Source organism: Gavialis gangeticus, unplaced genomic scaffold (genome assembly GCF_001723915.1).
Source record: "Gavialis gangeticus isolate Ggan-Ray unplaced genomic scaffold, GavGan_comp1, whole genome shotgun sequence".
NCBI classification, from domain to species: domain Eukaryota; kingdom Metazoa; phylum Chordata; order Crocodylia; family Gavialidae; genus Gavialis; species Gavialis gangeticus.
In genome coordinates, this window is record NW_017728994.1 from 26,229,015 (window position 1) to 26,229,757 (window position 743).

A 743-nucleotide genomic window follows, 5' to 3' on the forward strand; every position below is an offset into this window, starting at 1 on the left:
ACTACTACAAGACCACTTCAGGCTGGACATAAGGAAAAATCTCTTTACTGTCCGAGCCCCCACGGTCTGGAAAAGCCTGCCATCGGAGGTGGTTCAAGCACCTACACTGAACACCTTCAAGAGCAAATTGGATGCTTATCTTGCTGGGATTCTATGACCCCAGCTGACTTCCTGCCCTTTGGATGGGGGGCTGGACTTGATGATCTTCCAAGGTCCCTTCCAGCCCTAATGTCTATGAAATCTTGCAAGGTCTCTTCCAGTCCTAGTGTCTATGAAATCTATGACAGGAGGTGGGAACTCCATATTTTGCATAAAACCAAACAGACTCCTAAAGGACTGTTTACATGCAGACCTGCCCTGTTCTAGATACTGCCCCACTGACACGGTATGTAAGACTCCAACCACCATCTCTACATTTTTGTTTGTTAATGCTCTGGAAGAAAGTGACATTTGGGGGCACAGAGTGGTGGGAAGCTCAGGAGGGCAGTGGGGTTCATGGGAGCTGCTGACTCAAAGGTCTTTGCCAGGCTTTAGTAAGCTCAAAGTGTCACCTGCCCAGATTTCACCCACTGAGAACTGGCTGAGAATGTCATGAAGACAATCATTGTTAAGTAGCCTAGAAAGGTGGAACCCTGGGCAAGGGACCAGTCCTACCTGCAGCCATACCTCTACTGAGCCTTCTGAAATCCTCTCACTGAAAAGCAGCTGTGACTCCATCAGTACACACTATAATGAGAACACTA

General features: G+C 48.0%; 1 protein-coding gene across 6 annotated transcripts in view; it reads right to left on the bottom strand.

Annotated features, from left to right (window-relative positions):
• ZSWIM8 (zinc finger SWIM-type containing 8) overlaps window positions 1-743 on the bottom strand; it is a 118,356-nt gene that overhangs the window by 13,179 nt on the left and 104,434 nt on the right. The window lies entirely within an intron of this gene.